Raw genomic sequence first — 8,297 nt, forward strand, 5'->3', positions numbered from 1 at the left:
TTGGAAAACATTCGCTAATACTATTACAGACTTAAGTGCAAAGAAAGTGGGTGAAAGTACAAGTTCGCCCGGGCTGCCATTTCTCCCGAGCCCGCAACCTTGAATGCATCGACACGAGTCTCTGCAACTTCTCCCTGTGGGAGCGCCTGTGCATGTTTGGCGGAACACGCTCGAGTAGCTGAATGGCCTACTCACTCCCTCCACCACCGGCACACCATGGCTGCAGTGTGTACATCTACAAAATGCACTGCAGTAACTCGCCAAGGTTTCTTCGGCACCACCTCCCAAACCTGTGACCTCTACTGTGGCTTGAGAAATGGTGCAGAAGGGAGGGATTCAAATTCCTGGGACATTGGAACCGGTCCTGGGGGGAGATGGGACCAGTGCAAACCGGACGGTCTGCACCTGGGCAGGATCGGAACCAATGTCCGAGGGGGAGTGTTTGCTAGTGCTGTTGGGGAGGAGTTAAACTAATATGGCAGGGGGATGGGAACCTATGCAGGGAGAGAGAGGGAAATAGAAGGGGGGCAGAAGCAAAAGATAGAAAGGAGAATAGTAAAAGTGGAGGGCAGAGAAACCCAAGGCAAAAAGCAAAAAGGGTCACATTACAGCAAGATTCAAAAGGGACAAAGTGTGTTAAAAAGACAAGCCTGAAGGCTCTGTGCCTCAATGCGAGGAGTATTCGGAATAAGGTGGATGAATTAACTGTGCAGATAGCAGTTAATGGATACGATGTGATTGGCATCACGGAGACATGGCTCCAGGGCGACCAAGGCTGGGAACTCAACATCCAAGGGTATTCAGCATTTACGAAGGATAGACAGAAAGGAAAAGGAGGCGGGGTGGCGTTGCTGGTTAAAGAGGAAATCAATGCAATTGTAAGGAGGGACATTAGCCTGGATGATGTGGAATCGGTATGGGTGGAGCTGCGAAATTCCAAAGGGCAGAAAACGCTAGTGGGAATTGTGTATAGACCACCAAATAGTAGTAGTGAGGTTGGGGACAGCATCAAACAAGAAATAAAGGACGTGTGCAATAAAGGTACAGCAGTAATCATGGGCGACTTTAATCTACATATAGATTGGGCTAACCTAACTGGTAGCAATGCGGTGGAGCAGGATTCCCTGGAGTGTATTAGGGATGATATGTCGAGGAACCAACCAGGGAGCTGGTCATCCTAGACTGGGTGATGTGTAATGAGAAGGAATTAATTAGCAATCTTGTTGTGCGAGGCCCTTTGGGGAAAAGTGACCATAATATGGTAGAATTCTTTATTAAGATGGAGAGTGACAAAGTTAATTTGGAAACTAGGGTCCTGAACTTAAGAGAAGGTAACTTCGACAGTATGAGGTGTGAATTGGCTAGAATAAACTTAAAGGGTTGACGGTGGATAAGCAATGGCAAACATTTAAAGATCACATGGATGAACTTCAGCAATTATACATCCCTGTCTGGAGTAAAAATAAAACTGGGAAGATGGCTCAACAATGGCGAACAAGGGAAATTAAGGATAATGTTAAAACCAAGGAAGAGGCATACAAATTGGCTAGAAAAAGCAACAAACCTGAGGACTGGGAGGAATTTAGAATTCAACAGAGGAGGACTAAGGGTTTAATTAAAGGGAAAATAGAGTACAAGAGGAAGCTTGCAGCGAACATAAAAACTGACTGCAAAAGCTTCTATAAATATGTGAAGAGAAAAAGATTAGTAAAGACAAGCATAGGTCCCTTGCAGTCGGATTCAGGTGAATTTATAATGGGGAACAAAGAAATGGCAGACCAATTGAACCAATACTTCAGTTCTGTCTTCACAAAGGAAGACACAAATAACCTTCCGAATGTACTAGGGGACAGTGGGTCTAGTGAGAATGAGGAACTGAAAGATACCCTTATTAGGCGGGAAATTGTGTTCGGGAAATTGATGGGATTAAAGGCCGATAAATCCCCAGGTCCTGATAGTCTGCATCCCAGAGTACTTAAGGAAGTGGCCTTGAAATAGTGGATGCATTGGTGATCATTTTCCAACAATCTATCGACTCTGGATCAGTTCCTATGGACTGAAGGGTAGCTAATGTAACGCCACTTTTAAAAAAAGGAGGGAGCGAGAAAGCGGTAAATTATAGACCGGTTGGCCTGACATCAGTGGTGGGGAAAATGTTGGAATCAATCATTAAGGATGAAATAGCAGCCCATTTGGAAAGCAGTGACAGGATCGGTCCAAGTCAGCATGGATTTATGAAAGGGAAATCATGCTTGACGAATCTTCTGGAATTTTTTGAGGTTGTAACTAGTAGCGTGGACAAGGGAGAACCAGTCGATGTGGTGTATTTGGACTTTCAAAAGGCTTTTGACAAGGTCCAGTACAAGAGATTGGTGTACAAAGTCAAAGCGCATGGTAGTGGGGGTAATATACTGACGTGGATAGAGAACTGGTTGGCAGACAGGTAGCAGAGAGTAGGGATAAACGGATCTTTTTCAGAATGGCAGGCAGTTACTCGTGGGGTGCCGCAGGGCTCAGTGTGGGACCCCAGCTCTTTACACTATACATTAACGATTTGGATGAAGGACTAGAGTGTAATATCTCCAAGTTTGCGGATGACACTAAACTGGGTGGCGGTGTGAGCTGTGAGGAGGACGCTAAGAGGCTGCTGGGTGACTTGGACAGATTAGGTGAGTGGGCAAATACATGGCAGATGCAGTATAATGTGGATAAATGTGAGGTTATCCATTTGGGGGCAAAAACACAAAGGCAGAATATTATCTGAATGACGGCAGACTAAAAAAAGGGGAGGTGCAATGAGACCTGGGTGTCATGGTTCATCAGTCACTGAAAGTGGGCATGCAGGTACAGCAGGCGGTAAAGAAGGCAAATGGTATGTTGGCCTTCATAGCTAAGGGATTTAAATATAGGAGCAGGGAGGTCTTACTGCAGTTGTACAAGGCCTTAGTGAGGAATATTGTGTTCAATTTTGGTCTCCTAGTCTGAGGAAGGACGTTCTTGCTATTGAGGGAGTGCAACGAAGGTTCACCAGACTGATTCCAGGGATGGCTGGGCTGTCATATGAGGAGAGACTGGATCAACTGGGCCTTTATTCACTGGTGTTTAGAAGGATCAGAGGGGATCTCATAGAAACATATAAGATACTGACGGGACTGGACAGGTTAGATGCGGAAAGAATGTTCTCGATGTTGGGGAAGTCCAGAACCAGGGGACATAGTCTTAGGATAAGGGGTAGGCCATTTAGGACTAAGATGAGGAGAAACTTCTTCACTCAGAGTTGTTAACCTGTGGAATTGCCTGCCGCAGAGAGTTGTTGATGCCAGTTCATTGAATATATTCAAGAGGGAGTTAGATATGGCCCTTACGGTTAAGGGGGATCAAGGGGTATGCAGAGAAAGCAGGAAAGGGGTACTGAAGGAATGATCAGCCATGATCTTATTGAATGGTGGTGCAGGCTCGAAGGGCTGAATGGCCTACTCCTGCATCTATTTTCTATGTTTTTTCCTACCACCTAGAAGGACAAGTAGTAGGAGCATGGGAACACCACCACCTAAAAGTTCCCCTCCAAGTCACACACCATCCTGACTTGGAAATATATCGTCGTTCCTTTGTCGTCGCTGGGTCAGAATCAGCCCAATGCTGTCGACAGGACAGGACAGCACACGTAGACTCTGCTCCCCAGCCCACTGCTGTCGACAGGACAGGACACACAGACTCTGCTCCCCAGCTCACTGCTGTAGACAGGACAGGGCAGGACAAACAGACTCTGCTCCCCAGCTCTCGGCTCTCGACAGGACACACACACTCTGCCCTCCACCCCACTGCTCTCGACAGGACAGGATGTTTCCAGTAGAGTGGACAAGGGAGAACCAGTTGATGTGGTGTATTTGGACTTTCAGAAGGCTTTCGACAAGGTCCCACACAAGAGATTAATGTGCAAAGTTAAAGCACATGGGATTGGGGGTAGTGTGCTGACGTGGATTGAGAACTGGTTGGCAGACAGGAAGCAAAGAGTAGGAGTAAATGGGGACTTTTCAGAATGGCAGGCAGTGACTAGTGGGGTACTGCAAGGTTCTGTGCTAGGGCCCCAGCTGTTTACATTGTACATTAATGATTTAGACGAGGGGATTAAATGTAGTATCTTCAAATTTGCGGATGACACTAAGTTGGGTGGCAGTGTGAGCTGCGAGGAGGATGCTATGAGGCTGCAGAGCAACTTGGATAGGTTAGGTTAGTGGGCAAATGCATAGCAGATGAAGTATAATGTGGATAAATGTGAGGTTATCCACTTTGGTGGTAAAAACAGAGAGACAGACTATTATCTGAATGGTGACAGATTAGGAAAAGGGGAGATGCAACGAGACCTGGGTGTCATGGTACATCAGTCATTGAAGGTTGGCATGCAGGTACAGCATGCGGTTAAGAAAGCAAATGGCATGTTGGCCTTCATAGCGAGGGGATTTGAGTACAGGGGCAGGGAGGTGTTACTACAGTTGTACAGGGCCTTGGTGAGGCCACACCTGGAGTATTGTGTACAGTTTTGGTCTCCTAACTTGAGGAAGGACATTCTTGCTATTGAGGGAGTGCAGCGAAGATTCACCAGACTGATTCCCAGGATGGCAGGACTGACATATCAAGAAAGACTGGATCAACTGGGCTTGTATTCACTGGAGTTCAGAAGAATGAGAGGGGATCTCATAGAAACGTTTAAAATTCTGACAGGTTTAGACAGGTTAGATGCAGGAAGAATGTTCCCAATGTTGGGGAAGTCCAGAACCAGGGGTCACAGTCTAAGGATAAGGGGTAAGCCATTTAGGACCGAGATGAGGAGAAACTTCTTCACCCAGAGAGTGGTGAACCTGTGGAATTCTCTACCACAGAAAGTTGTTGAGGCCAATTCACTAAATATATTCAAAAAGGAGTTAGATGTAGTCCTTACTACTAGGGGGATCAAGGGATATGGCGAGAAAGCAGGAATGGGATACTGAAGTTGCATGTTCAGCCATGAACTCATTGAATGGCGGTGCAGGCTCAAAGGGCCGAATGGCCTACTCCTGCACCTATTTTCTATGTTTCTATGACACACAGACTCTGCTTCGCAGCTCACGGCTCTCGACAGGACAGGAGACACAGCCTCTACTCCCCAGCTCACGGCTCTCAACAGGATGGGACACACAGACTCTGCTCCCCAGCTCACTGCTGTAGACAGGACAGGGCAGGACACACAGATTCTGCTCCCCAGCTCACTGCTCTTGACAGTACGGGACACGTAGCCTCTGCTCCCCAGCTCACTGCTCTCGACAGGGCACACAGCCTCTGCTCCCCAGCTCACTGCTCTCGACAGGACACACAGCCTCTGCTCCCCAGTTCACTGCTCTCGACAGGACATACATCCTCTGCTCCCCAGCTCACTGCTTTCGACAGGACACACAGACTCTGCTCCCCAGCCCACGGCTCTCGACAGGGCACACAAACTCTGCTCCCCAGCCCACTGCTCTCGACAGGACAGGACACACAGACTCTGCACCCCAGCTCACGGCTCTCGACAGAGCACACAGACTCTGCTCCCCAGCTCACTACTCTCGACAGGACAGGACAGGACACACAGAGTCTGCTCCCCAGCTTACTGCTCTTGACAGGACAGGACCAGGACACACAGACTCTGCTCCCCAGCTCACTGCTCTCGACAGGTCAGAACAGGACACACAGACTCTGCTCCCCAGCTCACTGTTCTCAACAGAAGAGGGCAGGACACACAGACTCTGCCCCCCAGCTCACGGCTCTCGACAGGACAGGACACACAGACTCTGCTCTCCAGCTCACTGCTCTCGACAGCACAGGACAGGACACACAGACTCTGCTCCCCAGCTCACTGCACTCGACAGGACAGGACAGGACACACAGACTCTGTCATGTATGTAACTAGCATACAACTGTAACCTTCATGTAATTGTAACCTTCATGTAACCACTGCATACTGTACATACATCCTAGAAATGCACACCTTGACCGCAGGGGGTGAACTTGTGGGAGTCACTCCTTACCTGGGCATCCAGGTATATAAAGGGAGGTCTCACGCAGGGTCAGCACTTCTTGGTCCTGGGAATAAAGGTTAAGGTCACTGAGTGAACGTGTCTGCAGTATGTGCCTCATGTGATTATGTACAAGGGCTGAGGACACCACATTTGGCGACGAGAAATGGGAATCACTGAACCCAGACGATGGCCACCGGTAGCACAGAGGAACGTTACTGTGTGGGTGAGGATTGGACGATTTCATGGAGAGACTCCAGCAGAGCCACGAAGGACTGGCTGAGAGGAAGTGGCTGACAAGCAGAGGGCACATCTACTGATTAGCTGCAGGACAAAGACGTATGCGTTGATGAAAGACCTGCTCGCACCCTAAAAGCCGGCCGACAAGTCCTTCGAAGAGCTCAGCCAGCTGATTACTAAAACCGGCGAGCAGCATACACATGGCCCGGCACCGGTTCTACACACACCGGCGTCGGGAAGGGCAAAACATCTTGGACTTTGTTGCAGACCTGCGGCGCTTGGCCAGTCTCTGTAAGTTCACAGACGCCTGTAGGGGGGAAATGTTAAAGGATTTTTTCATTGAGGGAATTCGTCATGCCAGGATCTTCAGGAAGCTCATTGAGTCTAAGGACTTGACTTTAGAAAGGGTGGCATTGATAGCTCAGACTTTCATAGCAGGGGAAGAGGATACCAAGCTAATTTATGCACGCATTTGGGTCCAACGTGGTGATGGACCAGGGAGTTAACATGGTGAATGTGGCTCAGGACCTCGCAGGCAGTCAAGGGCATATCGAAACCGCCCAAGCAGCAACAGACTCTAGGGTGGGCCTGCAACAGGGACAATGGAAAGGGGAGCGGCAATTCACGCCATATAGAGGAACAATGCGCCATGTGTTGGGTCCATTAACATCCACCACCAGAGTGCATAGAAACAACCAAAGGGACAATCAGAGAGGAATGCCTGGTAACAGTCCTTTTGTTAACAACAATCTCAGCCGATGCTGGAGGTGTGGGAGCAGACATAATGTGAAAAGCTGCAAGTTTCAGCAGTTGTAATGTCAGAGGACTTTGGGCTAGAATGTGCAGAAAGGCTGTAGCGAGGCTAATCTATGAGACAGAGGAATCAGACGAGGGGCCTGCAATGCAGGACGATGCTTGGGGCAAAGCCATGGATGCTGAAGTTCAGCGGGTTCATGTGGCTGACGTCCACAGCTGATACACCAAAACGCCACCCATGATGATGAATGTTTTATTAAATGGCATCCCCGTGCGCATGAAGCTGGATATGGGAGCCAGCCAGTCCCTCATGAGTGCCCAACAATTTGAGACACACAGAGCTAGCAGGCCCAAACTGGAATGCATTGACACGCAGCTACGCACATACACCAAAGAGATAATTCCAGTGCTAGGCAGTGCAAACTTAGTGGTAACACACAATGGATCACAGAACCAGCTGCCACTCTGGATTGTTCCGGAAAATGGCCCCGCGCTTTTGGGGAGGAGCTGGCTAGCTGAGATGAACTGGAAATGGGGGGATGTGCATGCCATTTCATCTGTGGAGCAAAGTTCATGCTCACAGGTCCTACAAAAATTCGGGTCACTGTTTCAACTTGGTGTCGGAATGTTTAAGAGCACCAAAGTAGTGGTACACATCACCCCAGATGCCAGACCAGTGCACCACAAAGCCAGAGTGGTGCCGTATGTGATGCGTGAGAAAATTTAAAGTGAATTGGACAGGCTGCTCAGAGAGGGCATAATTTCGCCCGTTGAATTCAGCGACTGGGCAAGTCCCATTGTTCCTGTCCTTAAAGCGAATGGCTCGGTCAGGATCTGCGACGACTACAAAGCCACCATCAACCGAGTGTTGCTGCAGGACCAATACCCACTCCCGAGAGTGGAGGACCTTTTTGCCACACTGGCAGGTGTCAAGCTGTTCACTAAGTTGGACCTCACTTCGGCCTACATGACTCAGGAACTGGCTGAAGAATCCAAGCTTCTGACCACCATCACGACGTAGAAGGTTTATTTATCTACAACAGGTGCCCATTTGGAATCCGTTCGGTGGCCGCCATCTTTCAGAGAAACATGGAAAGTTTGCTTAAATCTATCCCCGGCACATTCGTATTCCAAGAAGACATCCTAATAATGGGACGAGATGCCAAGGAACACCTCCACAACCTGGAGGAGGTGCTACGCCGACTGGACCGGGTAGGCCTGTGGCTGAAAAAGGCCAAGTGTGTGTTTTTGGCCCCAGAGATCGAGTTT

The sequence above is a fragment of the Pristiophorus japonicus genome, chromosome 11 (genome assembly GCF_044704955.1).
Source record: "Pristiophorus japonicus isolate sPriJap1 chromosome 11, sPriJap1.hap1, whole genome shotgun sequence".
NCBI lineage: Eukaryota > Metazoa > Chordata > Chondrichthyes > Pristiophoridae > Pristiophorus > Pristiophorus japonicus.